Raw genomic sequence first — 26,946 nt, forward strand, 5'->3', positions numbered from 1 at the left:
TCCATTTTACAATTCATTTTAAAATTAGCGCGTGCACGGACTTTTCGTGCTACAACTGAGACAAATTGACACGATTGAGCGCTGTCAAAAAAAAGGAGGGGGCAGGGCTGGGGCGTCTGCTTGTGGATCTGTGGTGAGTTTGATATTTAAATTGAATGTTAGTCTCTGAAATTTATTTAATAATATTTTTTCTTTTGTATCAATTTTATTTTAGAAGTAATTGTATTTTCTTTATGTCACTTTATTTAGAGAGCGGGGCGAATTCTTCAGCCAAGCCTACATAAAATGTTTTGTTTTTCTATATGTCTTAAGGAACTAGAATCTTTATATAGCAAATTTTCACATCATTTAGTGTCTACGACCATATCACGCTGAAAGCACCGGTTCTCGTCCGATCACCGAAGTTAAGCAGCGTCGAGTCCGGTTAGTACTTGGATGGGTGACCGCCTGGGAATACCGGATGCCGTAGACATTTCTTTTTATTTCTGGCCATTTTTTAAAAAAATCACAAAAATGACACAGAAAATGGAATACGAGTTTTCGTTCGTTTTATTAGAACGTGCATTTTTATGTATAGTCATAATTGAAAAGCAGGAAAAGGCGTTAAAAGTATAACATAGCGGGGGCGTATATTGGACTAGAAGGCTCCCATATTGTCATTGTGACTTTGACGTCGCATGGCGACAGTCAGACGAAAGGGAGGCAGGGTTTGAAGCCGCCGGTGAGTAAAATTTGTCCTGTCATTTTGCAAAGTTTGAAGCAATTACATTTTCCATTTTACAATTCATTTTAAAATTAGCGCGTGCACGGACTTTTCGTGCTACAACTGAGACAAATTGACACGATTGAGCGCTGTCAAAAAAAAGGAGGGGGCAGGGCTGGGGCGTCTGCTTGTGGATCTGTGGTGAGTTTGATATTTAAATTGAATGTTAGTCTCTGAAATTTATTTAATAATATTTTTTCTTTTGTATCAATTTTATTTTAGAAGTAATTGTATTTTCTTTATGTCACTTTATTTAGAGAGCGGGGCGAATTCTTCAGCCAAGCCTACATAAAATGTTTTGTTTTTCTATATGTCTTAAGGAACTAGAATCTTTATATAGCAAATTTTCACATCATTTAGTGTCTACGACCATATCACGCTGAAAGCACCGGTTCTCGTCCGATCACCGAAGTTAAGCAGCGTCGAGTCCGGTTAGTACTTGGATGGGTGACCGCCTGGGAATACCGGATGCCGTAGACATTTCTTTTTATTTCTGGCCATTTTTTAAAAAAATCACAAAAATGACACAGAAAATGGAATACGAGTTTTCGTTCGTTTTATTAGAACGTGCATTTTTATGTATAGTCATAATTGAAAAGCAGGAAAAGGCGTTAAAAGTATAACATAGCGGGGGCGTATATTGGACTAGAAGGCTCCCATATTGTCATTGTGACTTTGACGTCGCATGGCGACAGTCAGACGAAAGGGAGGCAGGGTTTGAAGCCGCCGGTGAGTAAAATTTGTCCTGTCATTTTGCAAAGTTTGAAGCAATTACATTTTCCATTTTACAATTCATTTTAAAATTAGCGCGTGCACGGACTTTTCGTGCTACAACTGAGACAAATTGACACGATTGAGCGCTGTCAAAAAAAAGGAGGGGGCAGGGCTGGGGCGTCTGCTTGTGGATCTGTGGTGAGTTTGATATTTAAATTGAATGTTAGTCTCTGAAATTTATTTAATAATATTTTTTCTTTTGTATCAATTTTATTTTAGAAGTAATTGTATTTTCTTTATGTCACTTTATTTAGAGAGCGGGGCGAATTCTTCAGCCAAGCCTACATAAAATGTTTTGTTTTTCTATATGTCTTAAGGAACTAGAATCTTTATATAGCAAATTTTCACATCATTTAGTGTCTACGACCATATCACGCTGAAAGCACCGGTTCTCGTCCGATCACCGAAGTTAAGCAGCGTCGAGTCCGGTTAGTACTTGGATGGGTGACCGCCTGGGAATACCGGATGCCGTAGACATTTCTTTTTATTTCTGGCCATTTTTTAAAAAAATCACAAAAATGACACAGAAAATGGAATACGAGTTTTCGTTCGTTTTATTAGAACGTGCATTTTTATGTATAGTCATAATTGAAAAGCAGGAAAAGGCGTTAAAAGTATAACATAGCGGGGGCGTATATTGGACTAGAAGGCTCCCATATTGTCATTGTGACTTTGACGTCGCATGGCGACAGTCAGACGAAAGGGAGGCAGGGTTTGAAGCCGCCGGTGAGTAAAATTTGTCCTGTCATTTTGCAAAGTTTGAAGCAATTACATTTTCCATTTTACAATTCATTTTAAAATTAGCGCGTGCACGGACTTTTCGTGCTACAACTGAGACAAATTGACACGATTGAGCGCTGTCAAAAAAAAGGAGGGGGCAGGGCTGGGGCGTCTGCTTGTGGATCTGTGGTGAGTTTGATATTTAAATTGAATGTTAGTCTCTGAAATTTATTTAATAATATTTTTTCTTTTGTATCAATTTTATTTTAGAAGTAATTGTATTTTCTTTATGTCACTTTATTTAGAGAGCGGGGCGAATTCTTCAGCCAAGCCTACATAAAATGTTTTGTTTTTCTATATGTCTTAAGGAACTAGAATCTTTATATAGCAAATTTTCACATCATTTAGTGTCTACGACCATATCACGCTGAAAGCACCGGTTCTCGTCCGATCACCGAAGTTAAGCAGCGTCGAGTCCGGTTAGTACTTGGATGGGTGACCGCCTGGGAATACCGGATGCCGTAGACATTTCTTTTTATTTCTGGCCATTTTTTAAAAAAATCACAAAAATGACACAGAAAATGGAATACGAGTTTTCGTTCGTTTTATTAGAACGTGCATTTTTATGTATAGTCATAATTGAAAAGCAGGAAAAGGCGTTAAAAGTATAACATAGCGGGGGCGTATATTGGACTAGAAGGCTCCCATATTGTCATTGTGACTTTGACGTCGCATGGCGACAGTCAGACGAAAGGGAGGCAGGGTTTGAAGCCGCCGGTGAGTAAAATTTGTCCTGTCATTTTGCAAAGTTTGAAGCAATTACATTTTCCATTTTACAATTCATTTTAAAATTAGCGCGTGCACGGACTTTTCGTGCTACAACTGAGACAAATTGACACGATTGAGCGCTGTCAAAAAAAAGGAGGGGGCAGGGCTGGGGCGTCTGCTTGTGGATCTGTGGTGAGTTTGATATTTAAATTGAATGTTAGTCTCTGAAATTTATTTAATAATATTTTTTCTTTTGTATCAATTTTATTTTAGAAGTAATTGTATTTTCTTTATGTCACTTTATTTAGAGAGCGGGGCGAATTCTTCAGCCAAGCCTACATAAAATGTTTTGTTTTTCTATATGTCTTAAGGAACTAGAATCTTTATATAGCAAATTTTCACATCATTTAGTGTCTACGACCATATCACGCTGAAAGCACCGGTTCTCGTCCGATCACCGAAGTTAAGCAGCGTCGAGTCCGGTTAGTACTTGGATGGGTGACCGCCTGGGAATACCGGATGCCGTAGACATTTCTTTTTATTTCTGGCCATTTTTTAAAAAAATCACAAAAATGACACAGAAAATGGAATACGAGTTTTCGTTCGTTTTATTAGAACGTGCATTTTTATGTATAGTCATAATTGAAAAGCAGGAAAAGGCGTTAAAAGTATAACATAGCGGGGGCGTATATTGGACTAGAAGGCTCCCATATTGTCATTGTGACTTTGACGTCGCATGGCGACAGTCAGACGAAAGGGAGGCAGGGTTTGAAGCCGCCGGTGAGTAAAATTTGTCCTGTCATTTTGCAAAGTTTGAAGCAATTACATTTTCCATTTTACAATTCATTTTAAAATTAGCGCGTGCACGGACTTTTCGTGCTACAACTGAGACAAATTGACACGATTGAGCGCTGTCAAAAAAAAGGAGGGGGCAGGGCTGGGGCGTCTGCTTGTGGATCTGTGGTGAGTTTGATATTTAAATTGAATGTTAGTCTCTGAAATTTATTTAATAATATTTTTTCTTTTGTATCAATTTTATTTTAGAAGTAATTGTATTTTCTTTATGTCACTTTATTTAGAGAGCGGGGCGAATTCTTCAGCCAAGCCTACATAAAATGTTTTGTTTTTCTATATGTCTTAAGGAACTAGAATCTTTATATAGCAAATTTTCACATCATTTAGTGTCTACGACCATATCACGCTGAAAGCACCGGTTCTCGTCCGATCACCGAAGTTAAGCAGCGTCGAGTCCGGTTAGTACTTGGATGGGTGACCGCCTGGGAATACCGGATGCCGTAGACATTTCTTTTTATTTCTGGCCATTTTTTAAAAAAATCACAAAAATGACACAGAAAATGGAATACGAGTTTTCGTTCGTTTTATTAGAACGTGCATTTTTATGTATAGTCATAATTGAAAAGCAGGAAAAGGCGTTAAAAGTATAACATAGCGGGGGCGTATATTGGACTAGAAGGCTCCCATATTGTCATTGTGACTTTGACGTCGCATGGCGACAGTCAGACGAAAGGGAGGCAGGGTTTGAAGCCGCCGGTGAGTAAAATTTGTCCTGTCATTTTGCAAAGTTTGAAGCAATTACATTTTCCATTTTACAATTCATTTTAAAATTAGCGCGTGCACGGACTTTTCGTGCTACAACTGAGACAAATTGACACGATTGAGCGCTGTCAAAAAAAAGGAGGGGGCAGGGCTGGGGCGTCTGCTTGTGGATCTGTGGTGAGTTTGATATTTAAATTGAATGTTAGTCTCTGAAATTTATTTAATAATATTTTTTCTTTTGTATCAATTTTATTTTAGAAGTAATTGTATTTTCTTTATGTCACTTTATTTAGAGAGCGGGGCGAATTCTTCAGCCAAGCCTACATAAAATGTTTTGTTTTTCTATATGTCTTAAGGAACTAGAATCTTTATATAGCAAATTTTCACATCATTTAGTGTCTACGACCATATCACGCTGAAAGCACCGGTTCTCGTCCGATCACCGAAGTTAAGCAGCGTCGAGTCCGGTTAGTACTTGGATGGGTGACCGCCTGGGAATACCGGATGCCGTAGACATTTCTTTTTATTTCTGGCCATTTTTTAAAAAAATCACAAAAATGACACAGAAAATGGAATACGAGTTTTCGTTCGTTTTATTAGAACGTGCATTTTTATGTATAGTCATAATTGAAAAGCAGGAAAAGGCGTTAAAAGTATAACATAGCGGGGGCGTATATTGGACTAGAAGGCTCCCATATTGTCATTGTGACTTTGACGTCGCATGGCGACAGTCAGACGAAAGGGAGGCAGGGTTTGAAGCCGCCGGTGAGTAAAATTTGTCCTGTCATTTTGCAAAGTTTGAAGCAATTACATTTTCCATTTTACAATTCATTTTAAAATTAGCGCGTGCACGGACTTTTCGTGCTACAACTGAGACAAATTGACACGATTGAGCGCTGTCAAAAAAAAAGGAGGGGGCAGGGCTGGGGCGTCTGCTTGTGGATCTGTGGTGAGTTTGATATTTAAATTGAATGTTAGTCTCTGAAATTTATTTAATAATATTTTTTCTTTTGTATCAATTTTATTTTAGAAGTAATTGTATTTTCTTTATGTCACTTTATTTAGAGAGCGGGGCGAATTCTTCAGCCAAGCCTACATAAAATGTTTTGTTTTTCTATATGTCTTAAGGAACTAGAATCTTTATATAGCAAATTTTCACATCATTTAGTGTCTACGACCATATCACGCTGAAAGCACCGGTTCTCGTCCGATCACCGAAGTTAAGCAGCGTCGAGTCCGGTTAGTACTTGGATGGGTGACCGCCTGGGAATACCGGATGCCGTAGACATTTCTTTTTATTTCTGGCCATTTTTTAAAAAAATCACAAAAATGACACAGAAAATGGAATACGAGTTTTCGTTCGTTTTATTAGAACGTGCATTTTTATGTATAGTCATAATTGAAAAGCAGGAAAAGGCGTTAAAAGTATAACATAGCGGGGGCGTATATTGGACTAGAAGGCTCCCATATTGTCATTGTGACTTTGACGTCGCATGGCGACAGTCAGACGAAAGGGAGGCAGGGTTTGAAGCCGCCGGTGAGTAAAATTTGTCCTGTCATTTTGCAAAGTTTGAAGCAATTACATTTTCCATTTTACAATTCATTTTAAAATTAGCGCGTGCACGGACTTTTCGTGCTACAACTGAGACAAATTGACACGATTGAGCGCTGTCAAAAAAAAGGAGGGGGCAGGGCTGGGGCGTCTGCTTGTGGATCTGTGGTGAGTTTGATATTTAAATTGAATGTTAGTCTCTGAAATTTATTTAATAATATTTTTTCTTTTGTATCAATTTTATTTTAGAAGTAATTGTATTTTCTTTATGTCACTTTATTTAGAGAGCGGGGCGAATTCTTCAGCCAAGCCTACATAAAATGTTTTGTTTTTCTATATGTCTTAAGGAACTAGAATCTTTATATAGCAAATTTTCACATCATTTAGTGTCTACGACCATATCACGCTGAAAGCACCGGTTCTCGTCCGATCACCGAAGTTAAGCAGCGTCGAGTCCGGTTAGTACTTGGATGGGTGACCGCCTGGGAATACCGGATGCCGTAGACATTTCTTTTTATTTCTGGCCATTTTTTAAAAAAATCACAAAAATGACACAGAAAATGGAATACGAGTTTTCGTTCGTTTTATTAGAACGTGCATTTTTATGTATAGTCATAATTGAAAAGCAGGAAAAGGCGTTAAAAGTATAACATAGCGGGGGCGTATATTGGACTAGAAGGCTCCCATATTGTCATTGTGACTTTGACGTCGCATGGCGACAGTCAGACGAAAGGGAGGCAGGGTTTGAAGCCGCCGGTGAGTAAAATTTGTCCTGTCATTTTGCAAAGTTTGAAGCAATTACATTTTCCATTTTACAATTCATTTTAAAATTAGCGCGTGCACGGACTTTTCGTGCTACAACTGAGACAAATTGACACGATTGAGCGCTGTCAAAAAAAAGGAGGGGGCAGGGCTGGGGCGTCTGCTTGTGGATCTGTGGTGAGTTTGATATTTAAATTGAATGTTAGTCTCTGAAATTTATTTAATAATATTTTTTCTTTTGTATCAATTTTATTTTAGAAGTAATTGTATTTTCTTTATGTCACTTTATTTAGAGAGCGGGGCGAATTCTTCAGCCAAGCCTACATAAAATGTTTTGTTTTTCTATATGTCTTAAGGAACTAGAATCTTTATATAGCAAATTTTCACATCATTTAGTGTCTACGACCATATCACGCTGAAAGCACCGGTTCTCGTCTGGACTTCCGGTTAAGCTTTCAAGGTGAGCGGACGTACCTGATTTAGCTGAGAGAAAATCCGAAGTTTTTGCTGTTTAAAACCAGCCATCAGTTGATGGTTGGTCCATGTATTGATTTAGTGTCATTATTGGTGAAGTATAGAACCTTTATTTGTCCATATTTTGACATTTTGTGACAGTTTAGCCCTCCCCTCACCATGTCGGGTGAAAGGGGGGAGCCCCGTTCCAAAACCCGAAAACTGAAGGAACACACAGTGTCAGTTGATGTTGGTGATAATAAACGTATAAAGGCAGCTGATGTCATTGCAAGTATTGAAAAGGAAGTTGGGGAGGGAATGGTGGAAGCGTGTGTACCAAAAAGCGGTAATTTCTTTGAAATAACACTCAAACAAACTGATGCTGTGGAACTTTTGGTTGATACTGGTTTTAAGGTTGAAAGTAAATCTTTTAAACCCAAACAGATTTTTTCCGAGCAAAAAGTTGTTAGTTTCTTCAATGTTTCGCACTACGTTGCAGACTCGGAAATAACAGATAAATTAGTTAATCTTGGCCTTGAATTGAAGTCATCGATGAGACGAAACGTTCACCCAGGCACTCAAGTGGAAAATGGCACGAGGTATGTTGTGGTGAAATTTAACAATGAAATTAAAAGCCTCCCTTACACGATGAAATTACCAACAGGTGTTAACTCGTTTGAGTATATTCGTGTGACACACGATAATCAGAGGAAAGTTTGTACCAAATGCTTTGAAACCGATCATGTGTTTTCGAAATGTCCAGAAAACAGATGTTTCAAGTGTTTAAGGCTTGGGCACTTAGCCCGATTTTGTAACACTCCTCCATGTAGTAAGTGTAATCTGCATGTGACGAGATGTAAGTGCCCCAGTTGGCCCGATGACACACATGAGTCCCAAAACAATGATGATAATGAGGAGATCGACACTGATGAGAATGTCGAAAAAGATGAGATAGGCAGTGATGATGAGTATGATGATATCAAAGATGATGATGTTGATGTTGCTAATGGTAGAGAAAAAGATGATGATCCTGTTACAAATGAACATGATGAGAGCATAAATGATAACAATCATGATGATACACATAAATCTGGAGAAAATGGTGATGATAATGGACAATCTGACGAGGAACTAAACCTGATGGCCTCTGGTGGAAATCAGACGGAACAATTAGACAATAACTCTTTTGTTGATTTACCTGTTAAAAAAAGTAATGAAAAATCAACTAGCCCTCCCCCCTCTACTTCACAATCCCCTCCTCATCACACTAATTCTGCCCCCTCTGGTATAAATAGTGACACTGAGATGACTGATGAGGAGTTGGCTGTGAATATGGTGAAAATTCGCCGCAAAAGATTGGTGAATGGTCCAAAGTTTTCGAAAGATGAATTGAAAAAGATAAGAATGGATCCCAGAAACAAATTAACAGAATCAAATTCATCCAAGTAAATCTTTTTCAATTTATTATTATCTTTCAGATGATAAGTATTGTTTCTTTCAATGTAAATGGTCTTCGAGACCTGTCAAAATTTCAGCAGTTATGTACTTACTGTTCTGAAAATTATTATGATGTTGTAGGGTTACAAGAAACTTTTTGGTCAGAAGATTTAATTGAGAATTTGTCTAAGTTCTGGAGTGGTCAAATATTTCATTCATGTAGTGATATTCACAGACAAGGTGTGGCCTTTTTAATAAGCAAAAAAATAGAAAATGAAGTAAAATATATACAGGGTTTCGATGGTAGGTGTATTCAAATACAGCTTCACCAGAATGACAAAGTTTTTGATATTGTTAATTGTTATGCTCCTAATTTAGTCCTTGAGAGGAGCAAGTTTTTTGACAGCATATTAGATAAGTTATCTGACCCCGAAAATGTCATTCTGTTGGGGGATTTGAATACATCTATGTCAACACTTGATAGGTGTGGCAGATCACAACACACTGAAGACAAAGCTTATAAATCTATTAGTAAATTTTGTGACAATTTCAACCTTTATGATGTATGGCGCTCAAGGAATCCAAATGCTCGAGTGTACTCTTGGCGCCGAGTGGTTCAAAATATTCTCATTCAGAGTAGGATTGACTTCATCTTTATTCCAAAATCTTTTTCTGTTTTTGTCAAAAATATTTATCATAAGCACAGCACTTTCAGTGATCATTCTTTAGTAGTTTTAAGTATAGAATTTTGTGAAGTTGAGAGAGGTCCAGGATTATGGGTGTTTAATAACACACTGTTAAATGATGAAGAGTTTGTTTTAAAAATTGAGAAATTAATAGAAACTGAAAAACAGTGTAGACTATATGATGACGAGCCACTGATTTGGTATGATAATTTAAAATTTAAGATTAAACAACTATCTAAAGTAGTTTCAAAAGATAAAAAGCGTGCCGAAAGATCGGAATATTTTAAAATTCAAAGAGAATTCGAAAAGTTCTCTCTTGCTGTGGCAAATGATGAAGAGGTTGATATAAATAAATTTGAAGAAATTAAATTAAAACTTAAAAGTTACGAGGACATAATCTGCAAAGGAGCTATATTACGCTCTAAAGCTCACTGGGCTATTGAAGGTGATAAAAATTCTAAGTATTTTTTAGAGCTTGAAAAATATAAGCAAAAAAGTAATGCTATCAAAGAGTTGAAAACAAAAGAAGGTATCATTGTAAATACAACTGAACAAATTTTAGAAGAAGTGAGGTCCTTTTATGAGGAGTTGTATTCCTGTACGCACATTAACAAGAATAGCGCACATGAGATTTTAGATTTTATTACCAAAAAAGTTCCGGAAAATGATATGGAAAATTTAGAAGCTGATTTTACTTGCGACGAAATTAAAACGGCACTATTTAGTATGACAAAAAATAAATCGCCGGGTCCGGATGGTTTAACTGCGGAATTTTTTTGCAGGTTTTATCATTTGTTTGAAAATATTTTTATGAAAATATTTAGTATTATTCAAGAAGAGCAGATTATGACTAGATCAATGAGACATGGGGTTATAACCTTAATCTATAAAAACAGAGGTGATAAAAATTCATTAAAGAATTTCAGACCGATTTCTTTATTATGCGTTGATTACAAAATAATGGCTCGCATCATGTCGAACCGACTAAAATTCGTTCTGCCTAAATTAATATCGAATAGCCAAACGTGTTGTATTTTAGGTCGTGATATTGCTGATACGACTTCGAGTATTCGAGATCTGATAGAAATAATTGAAAACGATAATTTAGAAGCATATCTGATCAAAGTAGACCAAGAGAAAGCCTTTGATAAAGTTGATCATGATTACCTTTTTCTTGTTTTACAGAAATTTGGCTTTGGTCCAAAATTTATAGAGTGGATTAAAATATTTTACAAAAATGTTAACAGTAGTGTCAAATGCAATGGCTTCTTGACTAAGTATGTTAAGCTTAAAAATTCTATAAAACAAGGATGTCCGCTTTCCGCGTTATTGTACGTTATCGCCGCAGAACCACTAGGACAAGCCATAGCAAAAAATCAAACTATACGAGGAGTAACAATTCCGAAATCTGAAAGAGAAGCGCGAATATTTCAACACGCAGATGACACGAATATTTTCACAAGTGACAAAAACTCGATAGATGAAGTTTTCAATGTTTTGAAACTTTATAGTGATGCGTCCGGTGCGAAAATCAACAAGCAAAAATCAGAAATTATGTGTCTCGGGTCCGGAACATTATCTGATAACGAGCTAAATAAATTAGAAATACAAAGATGTGAAGATGTTACAAAAGTGCTAGGCATTTACGTTGGTAAAAACCGAAATGCGTGTGACGACCTCAACTGGAGAGACAAGCTTAAGAAAATAAAAACTATTTTATTTTTTTGGCTAAAACGAGATTTAACATTACCCGGTCGAGCCACGGTTTTGACATCGTTAATTATATCACGGTTTTACTATACTCTCACAGTTTGTCCGCTACCGGAATATGTAAAAAATGAACTTCGAGTAGCCGTCATGAAGTTTCTGTGGCAAAACAAAGCGCATTTAGTGAAATATCAAACTATAGTTGGTGAAAAACTTTCCGGTGGGTTAAATATTCCTGATATTTTTATAAAGATGCAAGCATTCCGGATAAAATTTCTCCGGAAATATTTAGATCCTGATTGTACATCCATTTGGAAAGTAACACTAGATTATTTTATTTTCAAAATTGATCACATGAATCTTAAGCAGAATATTGTGTACACATTTTTGAATTCTGCTCAGCTGAAAAGGTTGCCTCTTTATTATCAGGAGATGTTTGCAGCTTTTTACAGAATAAAATCCAAGTTGAAATTTCAAATTGAAGTTCAACATGCCTACAGTAATCCGATATTTTGTAACCCGAAAATAACACACAACGGTAAGATGCTTCTTTTTGACGACTTTGCACAAGCCGGTTTGATTCAAATTAAGGATGTGTGTTATGAATTCATTCCTGGATTTTTCACTTCTGATGCGATAGTAGAAATTATTCATCGTAGATTTCCGGACGAAAAACCATACACAATCGAATCCGCTTTTAACAAGATATTGCGTTGTATTCCTGACGAATGGAAAATATTGCTCCGACATAACAATCCGGTCAATGCTAATTGCGTCCCACAAATAATGCTTTGCTTTGAAAATAATGCAGAAATTCCATTATTAACGGCTGTAACAAAACAAATATACAAACTCTTCATGTCTACTTTCTTTGAAAAACCGACCTCTGAGTTAAAGTGGGCGGAGAAATTTCCATCGATCAATTTTAGACAAGTGTACTCAGTAGCCAATCAGGTGGGACTTTGTCCAGATCTTCATTGTTTGAATTATAGGCTGGTTAATAGAGCAATTTTCACACTTGATAAACTGTCTAAATTTAGTCAGGTAGATACCAATACATGTAAAGCGTGCGGGTATTGTACTGAGGATTTAGCACACCTGTTTATTTTTTGTACGAAATTAAAATCAGTACATGATTACCTGAAAGATTTATTACATAACATATTTATTAATGTCCCACCTGATATTGTAAACATGATCAACTATGACGAACTGATATATTTTGGCTATTTGAGGTCTTCCAACATAGTAAATGTTCATTTTTTGAACTTTTTATTAAGTATTGCTAGATTGTGCATTTTTAAAGTTAGGAATATTCTCGTTTTTAAAGGTAAAAACTTGGATACTTTACGTTTATTTAAGTACACAATGCAGAAGTATGTAGAGTACGCATATTCATTTTATAAGATGAAAAATCAAATGTGGTTTTTTGAAAAATATTTTTTACGAAACAACACACTATTGAAAATACAGAATGATAAGGTAGTTTTATTTCTGTAGCTACTGGGGAGGTAGACTTCAGTCTGGCAGTTTTTGGGTTCTAATTATTTAAATTTTAGTTGGTACATTAGTCATTGCCCTGCACGGAATTTGCTTATTTACTGGTCGGTAGAGAGACGCTTGCCACCTATCGTTAGGTTCGACTAAGTCTGGTGCGGGCCGATGGTGATATACTTTGTTGCATTTAGTTGATTGGTAGTCGTTGTCTTTTATCTACACAGTGTACAGTAAACAAAATGGATAACTTTACAATTTACACATACACGTACATGAATAGTATGAACACATAGAAATGACGTTAATAGTTACTCTGGGACTGTAGATTATATCTATTTTCCCTCTAACCAATTGAATGAATGCAATGATACTTATGCAAATGTGGTCACGAATGATTACATAAGGCTGTGAAAACATCGAAAATTCTATCTGTAGTTTATTTCGGGCTATAACATGTGAAAATGACTTTTGTTGGTTTGGCTTGCAGTGTTGTGTACCTCCTTTGTGGTTAATACATATTAAGAGTGGGCTTCAAAACTATTAATTTCGATGTTATTTAGAACATATGAAATATTTTCAATGGTGTGTTGTAATATTTTAAACACAGTACAAATGAGGTTTTCCATCTATTATTTACATTTGCACCAGGGTGACTAATGATAACACCCTTAAATATATTAAAGAGTATTTAAGTTAGCCGTGTATACACATTAAATTTACGAGTAAAATGTAACGGTACATATGTAACTTTATGAGGGTGACTAATAATAACACCTGAAAGAATTCTAAAGGGTTTTAGTCATATATACATATTAAAAAAGGTGACTAATGATAACACCCCAAAACTTCTTAGAATCAGGGTGACAGTACAAGTCAAAATTGCCCGCTGCTATGGTTCAGTATACAAAGAAGAATAACTTAAGTAATTATGACTTTAATGAGACCACAGTTGTGATCTCCCCTGGATAGTGCATGCATATGGACAGGGTCTTCTATTGGTTCCGGATTATTTTTTATATACAAAGAAACCAATAGACGGCACTGATAACTTCTGCACCCAACACTCAATACTATACAAGTAAATAAAGACATTGGATTAATTACATCAATGATGGAATCCCTCACAGATGTACAAGATAAGCTCCACATTATAGTATTTAATATTTAGCACTGTGATAGCGGATTTCGGGGATTGTCCGATTCCGTTTTTATTGTATTGTATGTATTATAATTTTAATAAATGATAAAAAAAAACCGGTTCTCGTCCGATCACCGAAGTTAAGCAGCGTCGAGTCCGGTTAGTACTTGGATGGGTGACCGCCTGGGAATACCGGATGCCGTAGACATTTCTTTTTATTTCTGGCCATTTTTTAAAAAAATCACAAAAATGACACAGAAAATGGAATACGAGTTTTCGTTCGTTTTATTAGAACGTGCATTTTTATGTATAGTCATAATTGAAAAGCAGGAAAAGGCGTTAAAAGTATAACATAGCGGGGGCGTATATTGGACTAGAAGGCTCCCATATTGTCATTGTGACTTTGACGTCGCATGGCGACAGTCAGACGAAAGGGAGGCAGGGTTTGAAGCCGCCGGTGAGTAAAATTTGTCCCGTCATTTTGCAAAGTTTGAAGCAATTACATTTTCCATTTTACAATTCATTTTAAAATTAGCGCGTGCACGGACTTTTCGTGCTACAACTGAGACAAATTGACACGATTGAGCGCTGTCAAAAAAAAAAGGAGGGGGCAGGGCTGGGGCGTCTGCTTGTGGATCTGTGGTGAGTTTGATATTTAAATTGAATGTTAGTCTCTGAAATTTATTTAATAATATTTTTTCTTTTGTATCAATTTTATTTTAGAAGTAATTGTATTTTCTTTATGTCACTTTATTTAGAGAGCGGGGCGAATTCTTCAGCCAAGCCTACATAAAATGTTTTGTTTTTCTATATGTCTTAAGGAACTAGAATCTTTATATAGCAAATTTTCACATCATTTAGTGTCTACGACCATATCACGCTGAAAGCACCGGTTCTCGTCCGATCACCGAAGTTAAGCAGCGTCGAGTCCGGTTAGTACTTGGATGGGTGACCGCCTGGGAATACCGGATGCCGTAGACATTTCTTTTTATTTCTGGCCATTTTTTAAAAAAATCACAAAAATGACACAGAAAATGGAATACGAGTTTTCGTTCGTTTTATTAGAACGTGCATTTTTATGTATAGTCATAATTGAAAAGCAGGAAAAGGCGTTAAAAGTATAACATAGCGGGGGCGTATATTGGACTAGAAGGCTCCCATATTGTCATTGTGACTTTGACGTCGCATGGCGACAGTCAGACGAAAGGGAGGCAGGGTTTGAAGCCGCCGGTGAGTAAAATTTGTCCTGTCATTTTGCAAAGTTTGAAGCAATTACATTTTCCATTTTACAATTCATTTTAAAATTAGCGCGTGCACGGACTTTTCGTGCTACAACTGAGACAAATTGACACGATTGAGCGCTGTCAAAAAAAAAAGGAGGGGGCAGGGCTGGGGCGTCTGCTTGTGGATCTGTGGTGAGTTTGATATTTAAATTGAATGTTAGTCTCTGAAATTTATTTAATAATATTTTTTCTTTTGTATCAATTTTATTTTAGAAGTAATTGTATTTTCTTTATGTCACTTTATTTAGAGAGCGGGGCGAATTCTTCAGCCAAGCCTACATAAAATGTTTTGTTTTTCTATATGTCTTAAGGAACTAGAATCTTTATATAGCAAATTTTCACATCATTTAGTGTCTACGACCATATCACGCTGAAAGCACCGGTTCTCGTCCGATCACCGAAGTTAAGCAGCGTCGAGTCCGGTTAGTACTTGGATGGGTGACCGCCTGGGAATACCGGATGCCGTAGACATTTCTTTTTATTTCTGGCCATTTTTTAAAAAAATCACAAAAATGACACAGAAAATGGAATACGAGTTTTCGTTCGTTTTATTAGAACGTGCATTTTTATGTATAGTCATAATTGAAAAGCAGGAAAAGGCGTTAAAAGTATAACATAGCGGGGGCGTATATTGGACTAGAAGGCTCCCATATTGTCATTGTGACTTTGACGTCGCATGGCGACAGTCAGACGAAAGGGAGGCAGGGTTTGAAGCCGCCGGTGAGTAAAATTTGTCCTGTCATTTTGCAAAGTTTGAAGCAATTACATTTTCCATTTTACAATTCATTTTAAAATTAGCGCGTGCACGGACTTTTCGTGCTACAACTGAGACAAATTGACACGATTGAGCGCTGTCAAAAAAAAGGAGGGGGCAGGGCTGGGGCGTCTGCTTGTGGATCTGTGGTGAGTTTGATATTTAAATTGAATGTTAGTCTCTGAAATTTATTTAATAATATTTTTTCTTTTGTATCAATTTTATTTTAGAAGTAATTGTATTTTCTTTATGTCACTTTATTTAGAGAGCGGGGCGAATTCTTCAGCCAAGCCTACATAAAATGTTTTGTTTTTCTATATGTCTTAAGGAACTAGAATCTTTATATAGCAAATTTTCACATCATTTAGTGTCTACGACCATATCACGCTGAAAGCACCGGTTCTCGTCCGATCACCGAAGTTAAGCAGCGTCGAGTCCGGTTAGTACTTGGATGGGTGACCGCCTGGGAATACCGGATGCCGTAGACATTTCTTTTTATTTCTGGCCATTTTTTAAAAAAATCACAAAAATGACACAGAAAATGGAATACGAGTTTTCGTTCGTTTTATTAGAACGTGCATTTTTATGTATAGTCATAATTGAAAAGCAGGAAAAGGCGTTAAAAGTATAACATAGCGGGGGCGTATATTGGACTAGAAGGCTCCCATATTGTCATTGTGACTTTGACGTCGCATGGCGACAGTCAGACGAAAGGGAGGCAGGGTTTGAAGCCGCCGGTGAGTAAAATTTGTCCTGTCATTTTGCAAAGTTTGAAGCAATTACATTTTCCATTTTACAATTCATTTTAAAATTAGCGCGTGCACGGACTTTTCGTGCTACAACTGAGACAAATTGACACGATTGAGCGCTGTCAAAAAAAAAAGGAGGGGGCAGGGCTGGGGCGTCTGCTTGTGGATCTGTGGTGAGTTTGATATTTAAATTGAATGTTAGTCTCTGAAATTTATTTAATAATATTTTTTCTTTTGTATCAATTTTATTTTAGAAGTAATTGTATTTTCTTTATGTCACTTTATTTAGAGAGCGGGGCGAATTCTTCAGCCAAGCCTACATAAAATGTTTTGTTTTTCTATATGTCTTAAGGAACTAGAATCTTTATATAGCAAATTTTCACATCATTTAGTGTCTACGACCATATCACGCTGAAAGCACCGGTTCTTGGTCGGTCTTTGGATGTACCGTATGTATGTTTACATTCCTGGAGCTCCCGATGATTTGATGTTTTGGTGAGTCTAACGCCAAATTTTGAATTGATGAACTGTTTCTGCTAGTAATTATTGATGTAAAGAACTCATATTCATTGTTATTTGTGCACGAACACTTCGTATATTCCCCCTTTCCTGCCTTTTACGCGCAGGAAAAAGGGGGGTTTGCGGTGTGTTTGATTTGTTTTTCACAATATGTCTGAAAGCCAAATGAACGATTCTCGGACCAACGCACCGGGAAGTTCTGGAGTTGGAATGAATTCCGGAAGAAAGAATGGGAATAATTCTTTTGGAAGGAAGGGAACTTATGTTCATGAAAATAGGAGATATCTCAAAGAGTGTACGTTCCGCATTGAAGGAATAGATACTAATATACGCGGTGAGAGGATTATCATAGAGTCTATTGAGAATGTTACTGGAATCAATACTGTATTAGCAGTGGTGAAAAATGATTCCGAATGCTATGATATTACGATGAATACACAAGAAAACGCTTTTAAATTAGCTGATGGTATTGATATAGCAGGTCGCAGATACCGTGTGAACCTATTATTTTCTGATGTTGTTATAGTTTCATTTATGAAACTCCCTGCATTTATCGAGGATGATGCCATTACAATGAAGTTAACTAGCAAAGGAATTTCCGTAGTGTCTCCAGTTTATAGAAAAACAGTCCCTGGAACACAAGTTGCCGATGGCACTAGAATTGTGAAATGCAAATTTCCACAGGGAATCTCTGCATTACCATGGACAATGCCGTTTAGAGTAGGTTCTACCACTCGATATTTCCGAGTAAAACATAACAATCAAGCTAAAGTGTGTTCAGAGTGTTTTTCACCTGATCATATGCGCAAAGAATGCCCTTACATTGAGTGCAATGGCTGTGGCAATAGAGGACATATACTTAAGGATTGTAAGGCTGACAAATGTGACAGATGTAAGCGTTTTCCAAAATTGTGCGTTTGTGTAAATGGGTTTTTGCGTAGAAATCCGTATCCCCCGACGACGGTTGGCTGCAACGACTGTGGTTTATTCTTTTGCAATTGCAAATGTTCAGTGTGTGGACAAACTACATGTACATGCGCTTGTTATGTTTGCGAAACTGAGCCATGTCAATGCAATTTGAAAAGTAATTTGTGTTCACTTTGTAGAAGTGAACCTTGTGTTTGTCCTTGCCAGGACTGCAATAGTCATCCTTGTTCGTGTGATAGTACTAGTTCACAAGAAAAAGATGATGAAGTTGAAAACTTAAATTCCGAGGTGTCCACTAATGATGAAGTGGATACTACTCTGGTGAAAGAAGCAGTGGTTGAAGAGTCTCATTTGAGTAGTGAGGTTTTTTCAGAGTCTGGTGTTGATGACAAAGATGAACAAATGGAAGTTGGTGATGATAACAGAAAGAGAAAACTGGATGTTTCATCTAGTGAAAACGATTATAGTAGTGAGGAAAGGGATGCGAATGATGAAGATGACTCTGACAGTTATAAGAATGAGGCATCACGGCTATGTAAAGAGGGAAAGGATGGTAAAAAGATTAAAATACAAGATGAAGATATTTCTTCTGGTGAAATAGATTTTTTAGACCAGATTGCTAATTTTGTAGATAGTGCTGAGGCAGCAAGCACCTTAGTTGGTGACGAAGAAGTCACCGCAGAAGGTGCATCTGATATTTTATATTCGGGGTGCTCTGATGAGGAATCACAGAGTACTCCTGATACTAGTGATCAATTTTCTTTGAGTAGTAAAGACTTAAAGAAAAAGAGGAAAAAAGAAAAGCAATTAGAAAGAAAATTAGAAAGAAGGGGTAGAATTAAAGTGACTCCCAATCTTAATGGGAAACATTGTAGAAAATCTAATGAAAAAAACTGAACTTTAAGATGATGGATAAGATTATATATAAACTATATGCTTTTGTTTTTGTAATGGTACTTATATGTTCTTTTAATTGTAATGGGCTAAAATCCATACATAACTTTGAAAGACTTGTAAGTGTTATTGATGATAGGAGATTTGGTATTGTATTTTTACAAGAAACGTTTTGGAGTGATGATTATATAAATGGTGTTAAACACTTGTTTAATGGCGATATATATTATAGTAATGGACATAATAGTAGACAGGGTGTAGCCATACTTGTTAGTAATTATGACAAAAATAGAGTAACATTTGTTCATAAAGATATTGAAGGTAGATTTATACATGTAAAATATACTGAAAATAATATTGTGTTTAATTTAATTTCTGTATATGCACCAAACATTAACGCAGAACGTGTTAAGTTTTTTCAGTATGTGCAAACTTACATTGATTCTTTAGAAAATGTTATTGTTGGTGGTGATTTTAATACTACTCTTTCTAATCTTGATAGAGGCAGTAAAACAAAGCATCTTGTTGATGAACCATGTAGAAAATTGTGCCAAATTATAGAAAGTAGTCATTTATATGACGTATGGAGGGCTCGAAATATGTATTCAAGATTGTTTTCTTGGAAAAGAGTATCAAATGGGGAACTACAACAATCTAGAATAGATTATTTTTTAATCAGTAGAGCGTTGTCTTCTTTTGTACAAAATGTTTACTACAATGTTACATCACTGAGTGATCATAGTTTTGTAATTATGAATTTAAATTGTAATAATGTTGAAAGAGGTCCTGGACTATGGATTTTGAACAATACTCTGTTACTTAATGATGAATATGTTAGAAAAATTAGAGAAATGATTGTGAATGAAAAAGAAAATGAATTGTATACTAGAGATATTGTAATATGGTGGGATAATTTGAAATATAAGATAAAGAAATTTTCTCAGATATTTTCATCTAAATTAGCTAGAGAAAAGAAAAGAGAGTATTATAGATTACAAAATCTTATAGATAATATATGTAATAGGGCTGCCAATGGTGAAGTTATTGATGTAACAAAACTTGAGAGTATTAAATTAGAACTATCAGAGTATGAGAGTGAAAAATGTAAAGGTGCTATTCTCAGATCTAAAGCTATATGGGCAGTTGAATCTGACAAGAATACTAAATACTTTTTAAATTTAGAGAAGTATAAACAAGAAAATTGTTCAATTAAGGAGTTGTTAACTCCTGACAATAAAATTGTGTCAGATACTGATAGTATTTTACAATTGCAATATGATTTTTATAGCAATTTATACTCTTCTGTTAATATTGATATAGATAGAATTGATGAATTTTTAGCATGTGTAGATAAAAAAGTTGAAGATGATGATTGTTTGTCTTGTGATGCTGATATATTTCCTGAAGAAATTCATAAGGCTATTTTAGAAATGTCAAAAAATAAAAGTCCAGGATCAGATGGACTGACTGTAGAGTTTTATTGTACATTTTATGATGAGTTGAAAGATATTTTATTACAGTTATTCAAAACCATTGAACAAGAAGGTGAATTGTGTAGATCCATGAAATGTGGTGTTCTAAGTGTTTTTTACAAAAACAAAGGTGACAAAAAATGTATTAAAAATTATAGGCCTATATCTCTACTGCAGGTAGATTATAAGATATTAGCAAGAGTGATGGCCAATAGATTTAAGCATATTTTACCTAAAATTATTTCTGAAGATCAAACATGTTGTATTTTAGGACGAGATATTAGTAATAATATAGCAAATGTGAGAGATATCATTGAACTTGTGGAACAAGATGAACTTGAAGGTTACATTGTTAAAATTGATCAGGAAAAAGCCTTTGATAGAGTTAGTCATTTTTATTTATTACAAGTTTTAAAGAAATTTGGTTTTGGTGATAGGTTTGTAAAGTGGATAGAAATATTTTATAAAGGAATAAGTAGTTCTGTAAAATGTAATGGATTTCTATCAAAATATTTTTATGTGAAAAATGGAATACGACAAGGATGTCCAATTAGTGCTCTGTTGTATGTACTTGCTGCTGAACCTTTACATAGTAGAATTGTACAGAATAATGATATTCAAGGTATAAGTATTCCAAATAGTGACAAATCTGGATTAATATATCAACATGCTGATGATACTACTTTGTCTGTTTGTAATAAAAAATCTATATGTGCAACTTTTGATGAATTTGAATTGTATGGTAGAGTAAGTGGTGCAAAAATTAATAGACAGAAATCAGAAATTTTATGTATTGGTAGTGGTTTGCTATCTGATGTAGAAAAAACTGAGTATGGTTTAAAAATTTGTGAAAATATAATTCAGCTTTTAGGTGTTTTTATTGGTAATGATAAGAAGCTTTGTGAAGAAATGAATTGGAAATCAAAAATTGACAAATTGAAGCGTTTATTGTACATGTGGTCACAAAGACATTTAACAATACAAGGTAGAGTTACTGTTATAAATTCATTAATGATGTCAAAATTTTGGTATGCTTTGTTTGTGATACCTTTACCTGATTGGGTTAACAAAGAGGTGACGAGATTATGTGTCAATTTTATCTGGAGTCAAAAGACACATCTTGTAAAATATAAGAGTATTATTGACTCGAAAGATAATGGTGGTTTACAATTATCTGATATGAATTGTAAAATGTTTGCTTTTAGATTAAAGTTTTTAGGTAGGTTAATAGATGAACATTATAATGTGTTGTGGAAACATACTTTTAGATATTTTGCTTCCAAGATATATGATATGGGAATAGAGATGAATATATTGTATATGAAAGTACCTAATTGTGAGTTGCGTCATATTCCTGTTGTGTATCAAGAAATGTTTCAAGCTATGTATTTTTTAAAAGATAAGATACATTTTGATTTAAGTATTGAGAACATTTATGACCAGCCTCTTTTTAGTAATCCTAGAATACTTAGTGATAACAAAATAATTGTTTACAAGGATTTTATTTTAGCTGGTATTGTATCTGTGAAAGACATTTGTTATGAAGTAAAACCTGGGTTTTTGCCAGCTAATGCCATTGTAGAAATTATTCAAAATGTATGTGAAAACTATGATATTGACAGAATTGTTGATAGATATTATAAATTAATATGTGCTATTCCAGAGGAATGGAAACGAACTGTTAATACAGAACTTCATAGAAGAAATGTTCGGAGGACTATTGACATACTAATTGAGTATGGAAATGTATTATGTGCATTAACTAGTTGTACATCAAAGACATTGTATAACTGTGTGATTGGTCAATGTACTGAAAAACCTATTGGTACTCTCATGTGGAAAACAATTTTTAATATTGAAGATGTTGATTTAGTTCCAATCTGGAAATATTTGAATATGTACTGGAAACCTGCTAATATGATAGAATTAGATTTTAAGCTTTTACATGGTACTTTGTATACCAAAGTTAAACTACAGAAAATTGGGTTATCTGATAGTGATATTTGTGATGTATGTGGACAAAAACCAGAAAACATTTTACATTTATTTTTAGAATGTGATGAGTTAGATGAATTTCTTGATTATATTTCATTACTATTGACAAAATGTTTTGAAAATTGTGATTCCGATCGAATAAGCCTAGTTGAGAGTGACCAACTTCTTTTCTTAGGTTTACGCTGGTCCATGAAAGGAGTAAATGATGTGTTTGTTAATTTCCTCATGTCAACAGTGAGATTTTGTATCTATAGAAGAAGAAATCTTGTGATGAATGGTCAAACAAATGTCAATTTGATCCAGTTTTTTCAATTTACCTTTAAGCATTATATTTATTACTTCCATATGTACATGAGTCAGAATAAGATATTAAGTAGAGTTTTTGAAAAACGATTTTTAATGTACAATCCGCTTTTGGAAAAGACTGAGAATGTATTAATGTTTAACATATAATAAGTGAAAGATTAACTGTGATATTTCAGATTATTGTGATATAATAATGTTTTTATTTGTGAACATGATGATGACTTATTTTAATAAAGATAAAAAACCGGTTCTCGTCCGATCACCGAAGTTAAGCAGCGTCGAGTCCGGTTAGTACTTGGATGGGTGACCGCCTGGGAATACCGGATGCCGTAGACATTTCTTTTTATTTCTGGCCATTTTTTAAAAAAATCACAAAAATGACACAGAAAATGGAATACGAGTTTTCGTTCGTTTTATTAGAACGTGCATTTTTATGTATAGTCATAATTGAAAAGCAGGAAAAGGCGTTAAAAGTATAACATAGCGGGGGCGTATATTGGACTAGAAGGCTCCCATATTGTCATTGTGACTTTGACGTCGCATGGCGACAGTCAGACGAAAGGGAGGCAGGGTTTGAAGCCGCCGGTGAGTAAAATTTGTCCTGTCATTTTGCAAAGTTTGAAGCAATTACATTTTCCATTTTACAATTCATTTTAAAATTAGCGCGTGCACGGACTTTTCGTGCTACAACTGAGACAAATTGACACGATTGAGCGCTGTCAAAAAAAAGGAGGGGGCAGGGCTGGGGCGTCTGCTTGTGGATCTGTGGTGAGTTTGATATTTAAATTGAATGTTAGTCTCTGAAATTTATTTAATAATATTTTTTCTTTTGTATCAATTTTATTTTAGAAGTAATTGTATTTTCTTTATGTCACTTTATTTAGAGAGCGGGGCGAATTCTTCAGCCAAGCCTACATAAAATGTTTTGTTTTTCTATATGTCTTAAGGAACTAGAATCTTTATATAGCAAATTTTCACATCATTTAGTGTCTACGACCATATCACGCTGAAAGCACCGGTTCTCGTCCGATCACCGAAGTTAAGCAGCGTCGAGTCCGGTTAGTACTTGGATGGGTGACCGCCTGGGAATACCGGATGCCGTAGACATTTCTTTTTATTTCTGGCCATTTTTTAAAAAAATCACAAAAATGACACAGAAAATGGAATACGAGTTTTCGTTCGTTTTATTAGAACGTGCATTTTTATGTATAGTCATAATTGAAAAGCAGGAAAAGGCGTTAAAAGTATAACATAGCGGGGGCGTATATTGGACTAGAAGGCTCCCATATTGTCATTGTGACTTTGACGTCGCATGGCGACAGTCAGACGAAAGGGAGGCAGGGTTTGAAGCCGCCGGTGAGTAAAATTTGTCCTGTCATTTTGCAAAGTTTGAAGCAATTACATTTTCCATTTTACAATTCATTTTAAAATTAGCGCGTGCACGGACTTTTCGTGCTACAACTGAGACAAATTGACACGATTGAGCGCTGTCAAAAAAAAAAGGAGGGGGCAGGGCTGGGGCGTCTGCTTGTGGATCTGTGGTGAGTTTGATATTTAAATTGAATGTTAGTCTCTGAAATTTATTTAATAATATTTTTTCTTTTGTATCAATTTTATTTTAGAAGTAATTGTATTTTCTTTATGTCACTTTATTTAGAGAGCGGGGCGAATTCTTCAGCCAAGCCTACATAAAATGTTTTGTTTTTCTATATGTCTTAAGGAACTAGAATCTTTATATAGCAAATTTTCACATCATTTAGTGTCTACGACCATATCACGCTGAAAGCACCGGTTCTCGTCCGATCACCGAAGTTAAGCAGCGTCGAGTCCGGTTAGTACTTGGATGGGTGACCGCCTGGGAATACCGGATGCCGTAGACATTTCTTTTTATTTCTGGCCATTTTTTAAAAAAATCACAAAAATGACACAGAAAATGGAATACGAGTTTTCGTTCGTTTTATTAGAACGTGCATTTTTATGTATAGTCATAATTGAAAAGCAGGAAAAGGCGTTAAAAGTATAACATAGCGGGGGCGTATATTGGACTAGAAGGCTCCCATATTGTCATTGTGACTTTGACGTCGCATGGCGACAGTCAGACGAAAGGGAGGCAGGGTTTGAAGCCGCCGGTGAGTAAAATTTGTCCTGTCATTTTGCAAAGTTTGAAGCAATTACATTTTCCATTTTACAATTCATTTTAAAATTAGCGCGTGCACGGACTTTTCGTGCTACAACTGAGACAAATTGACACGATTGAGCGCTGTCAAAAAAAAGGAGGGGGCAGGGCTGGGGCGTCTGCTTGTGGATCTGTGGTGAGTTTGATATTTAAATTGAATGTTAGTCTCTGAAATTTATTTAATAATATTTTTTCTTTTGTATCAATTTTATTTTAGAAGTAATTGTATTTTCTTTATGTCACTTTATTTAGAGAGCGGGGCGAATTCTTCAGCCAAGCCTACATAAAATGTTTTGTTTTTCTATATGTCTTAAGGAACTAGAATCTTTATATAGCAAATTTTCACATCATTTAGTGTCTACGACCATATCACGCTGAAAGCACCGGTTCTCGTCCGATCACCGAAGTTAAGCAGCGTCGAGTCCGGTTAGTACTTGGATGGGTGACCGCCTGGGAATACCGGATGCCGTAGACATTTCTTTTTATTTCTGGCCATTTTTTAAAAAAATCACAAAAATGACACAGAAAATGGAATACGAGTTTTCGTTCGTTTTATTAGAAGGTGCATTTTTATGTATAGTCATAATTGAAAAGCAGGAAAAGGCGTTATAAGTATAACATAGCGGGGGCGTATATTGGACTAGAAGGCTCCCATATTGTCATTGTGACTTTGACGTCGCATGGCGACAGTCAGACGAAAGGGAGGCAGGGTTTGAAGCCGCCGGTGAGTAAAATTTGTCCTGTCATTTTGCAAAGTTTGAAGCAATTACATTTTCCATTTTACAATTCATTTTAAAATTAGCGCGTGCACGGACTTTTCGTGCTACAACTGAGACAAATTGACACGATTGAGCGCTGTCAAAAAAAAAGGAGGGGGCAGGGCTGGGGCGTCTGCTTGTGGATCTGTGGTGAGTTTGATATTTAAATTGAATGTTAGTCTCTGAAATTTATTTAATAATATTTTTTCTTTTGTATCAATTTTATTTTAGAAGTAATTGTATTTTCTTTATGTCACTTTATTTAGAGAGCGGGGCGAATTCTTCAGCCAAGCCTACATAAAATGTTTTGTTTTTCTATATGTCTTAAGGAACTAGAATCTTTATATAGCAAATTTTCACATCATTTAGTGTCTACGACCATATCACGCTGAAAGCACCGGTTCTCGTCCGATCACCGAAGTTAAGCAGCGTCGAGTCCGGTTAGTACTTGGATGGGTGACCGCCTGGGAATACCGGATGCCGTAGACATTTCTTTTTATTTCTGGCCATTTTTTTAAAAAATCACAAAAATGACACAGAAAATGGAATACGAGTTTTCGTTCGTTTTATTAGAACGTGCATTTTTATGTATAGTCATAATTGAAAAGCAGGAAAAGGCGTTAAAAGTATAACATAGCGGGGGCGTATATTGGACTAGAAGGCTCCCATATTGTCATTGTGACTTTGACGTCGCATGGCGACAGTCAGACGAAAGGGAGGCAGGGTTTGAAGCCGCCGGTGAGTAAAATTTGTCCTGTCATTTTGCAAAGTTTGAAGCAATTACATTTTCCATTTTACAATTCATTTTAAAATTAGCGCGTGCACGGACTTTTCGTGCTACAACTGAGACAAATTGACACGATTGAGCGCTGTCAAAAAAAAAGGAGGGGGCAGGGCTGGGGCGTCTGCTTGTGGATCTGTGGTGAGTTTGATATTTAAATTGAATGTTAGTCTCTGAAATTTATTTAATAATATTTTTTCTTTTGTATCAATTTTATTTTAGAAGTAATTGTATTTTCTTTATGTCACTTTATTTAGAGAGCGGGGCGAATTCTTCAGCCAAGCCTACATAAAATGTTTTGTTTTTCTATATGTCTTAAGGAACTAGAATCTTTATATAGCAAATTTTCACATCATTTAGTGTCTACGACCATATCACGCTGAAAGCACCGGTTCTCGTCCGATCACCGAAGTTAAGCAGCGTCGAGTCCGGTTAGTACTTGGATGGGTGACCGCCTGGGAATACCGGATGCCGTAGACATTTCTTTTTATTTCTGGCCATTTTTTAAAAAAATCACA

At 35.7% G+C, this 26,946-nt stretch overlaps 17 non-coding genes across 17 annotated transcripts; all 17 read left to right on the forward strand.

Moving 5' to 3' along the window:
• Nucleotides 1-353: 353 nt before the first annotated feature.
• LOC148617648 (5S ribosomal RNA) lies at nt 354-472 on the forward strand. The gene has a single exon (XR_015922786.1). It is a non-coding gene; the product is annotated as a 5S ribosomal RNA (ribosomal RNA).
• A 652-nt stretch (nt 473-1,124) lies between these two features.
• Nucleotides 1,125-1,243, forward strand: LOC148617649 (5S ribosomal RNA). The gene has a single exon (XR_015922787.1). It is a non-coding gene; the product is annotated as a 5S ribosomal RNA (ribosomal RNA).
• A 652-nt stretch (nt 1,244-1,895) lies between these two features.
• On the forward strand, nt 1,896-2,014 carry LOC148617650 (5S ribosomal RNA). Its single transcript, XR_015922788.1, has one exon. It is a non-coding gene; the product is annotated as a 5S ribosomal RNA (ribosomal RNA).
• Nucleotides 2,015-2,666: 652 nt separating this feature from the next.
• On the forward strand, nt 2,667-2,785 carry LOC148617651 (5S ribosomal RNA). The gene has a single exon (XR_015922789.1). It is a non-coding gene; the product is annotated as a 5S ribosomal RNA (ribosomal RNA).
• A 652-nt stretch (nt 2,786-3,437) lies between these two features.
• Nucleotides 3,438-3,556, forward strand: LOC148617652 (5S ribosomal RNA). Its single transcript, XR_015922790.1, has one exon. It is a non-coding gene; the product is annotated as a 5S ribosomal RNA (ribosomal RNA).
• A 652-nt stretch (nt 3,557-4,208) lies between these two features.
• On the forward strand, nt 4,209-4,327 carry LOC148617653 (5S ribosomal RNA). Its single transcript, XR_015922791.1, has one exon. It is a non-coding gene; the product is annotated as a 5S ribosomal RNA (ribosomal RNA).
• A 652-nt stretch (nt 4,328-4,979) lies between these two features.
• On the forward strand, nt 4,980-5,098 carry LOC148617654 (5S ribosomal RNA). Its single transcript, XR_015922792.1, has one exon. It is a non-coding gene; the product is annotated as a 5S ribosomal RNA (ribosomal RNA).
• A 653-nt stretch (nt 5,099-5,751) lies between these two features.
• Nucleotides 5,752-5,870, forward strand: LOC148617655 (5S ribosomal RNA). Its single transcript, XR_015922793.1, has one exon. It is a non-coding gene; the product is annotated as a 5S ribosomal RNA (ribosomal RNA).
• A 652-nt stretch (nt 5,871-6,522) lies between these two features.
• On the forward strand, nt 6,523-6,641 carry LOC148617656 (5S ribosomal RNA). The gene has a single exon (XR_015922794.1). It is a non-coding gene; the product is annotated as a 5S ribosomal RNA (ribosomal RNA).
• An 8,035-nt stretch (nt 6,642-14,676) lies between these two features.
• LOC148617657 (5S ribosomal RNA) lies at nt 14,677-14,795 on the forward strand. The gene has a single exon (XR_015922796.1). It is a non-coding gene; the product is annotated as a 5S ribosomal RNA (ribosomal RNA).
• Nucleotides 14,796-15,449: 654 nt separating this feature from the next.
• On the forward strand, nt 15,450-15,568 carry LOC148617658 (5S ribosomal RNA). The gene has a single exon (XR_015922797.1). It is a non-coding gene; the product is annotated as a 5S ribosomal RNA (ribosomal RNA).
• A 652-nt stretch (nt 15,569-16,220) lies between these two features.
• On the forward strand, nt 16,221-16,339 carry LOC148617659 (5S ribosomal RNA). Its single transcript, XR_015922798.1, has one exon. It is a non-coding gene; the product is annotated as a 5S ribosomal RNA (ribosomal RNA).
• A 7,362-nt stretch (nt 16,340-23,701) lies between these two features.
• On the forward strand, nt 23,702-23,820 carry LOC148617660 (5S ribosomal RNA). Its single transcript, XR_015922799.1, has one exon. It is a non-coding gene; the product is annotated as a 5S ribosomal RNA (ribosomal RNA).
• A 654-nt stretch (nt 23,821-24,474) lies between these two features.
• LOC148617661 (5S ribosomal RNA) lies at nt 24,475-24,593 on the forward strand. Its single transcript, XR_015922800.1, has one exon. It is a non-coding gene; the product is annotated as a 5S ribosomal RNA (ribosomal RNA).
• Nucleotides 24,594-25,245: 652 nt separating this feature from the next.
• LOC148617662 (5S ribosomal RNA) lies at nt 25,246-25,364 on the forward strand. The gene has a single exon (XR_015922801.1). It is a non-coding gene; the product is annotated as a 5S ribosomal RNA (ribosomal RNA).
• Nucleotides 25,365-26,017: 653 nt separating this feature from the next.
• Nucleotides 26,018-26,136, forward strand: LOC148617663 (5S ribosomal RNA). The gene has a single exon (XR_015922802.1). It is a non-coding gene; the product is annotated as a 5S ribosomal RNA (ribosomal RNA).
• Nucleotides 26,137-26,789: 653 nt separating this feature from the next.
• LOC148617664 (5S ribosomal RNA) lies at nt 26,790-26,908 on the forward strand. Its single transcript, XR_015922803.1, has one exon. It is a non-coding gene; the product is annotated as a 5S ribosomal RNA (ribosomal RNA).
• The last annotated feature ends 38 nt before the right edge of the window (nt 26,909-26,946 follow it).

This window comes from Perna viridis, chromosome 5, assembly GCF_037379345.1.
Source record: "Perna viridis isolate PV_CMFRI_1.1 ecotype Kerala chromosome 5, ASM3737934v1, whole genome shotgun sequence".
Classification (NCBI taxonomy): Eukaryota; Metazoa; Mollusca; class Bivalvia; order Mytilida; family Mytilidae; genus Perna; species Perna viridis.